This window comes from Sinocyclocheilus anshuiensis, unplaced genomic scaffold (genome assembly GCF_001515605.1).
Source record: "Sinocyclocheilus anshuiensis isolate Anshui unplaced genomic scaffold, SAMN03320099.WGS_v1.1 scaffold287, whole genome shotgun sequence".
Taxonomy (NCBI): domain Eukaryota; kingdom Metazoa; phylum Chordata; class Actinopteri; order Cypriniformes; family Cyprinidae; genus Sinocyclocheilus; species Sinocyclocheilus anshuiensis.
This window is the reverse complement of record NW_015552557.1, coordinates 76992-77212: the sequence shown is the minus strand read 5'-3', so window position 1 is coordinate 77212 and position 221 is coordinate 76992.

Sequence of the window (221 nt, the reverse complement as noted above, 5' to 3'; positions counted from 1 at the left end):
TGACAGAAATGTCCAAATGTACCTTTTTGAAGATGTTTTTCAGCTTGATAGGATGACATTTTTCCAGGTCCCTTGCAGCCTTGTGGTGATGGTGGAATCAAATGAAGTAGGAGACCAATTGATGCAATATCGCTGTCCCATTCTAAATAACAGATATGACAACTTTAGCAAAAAAATGCATGAACACAGAATATAGATAAAGCATTAATATAGATAATCTT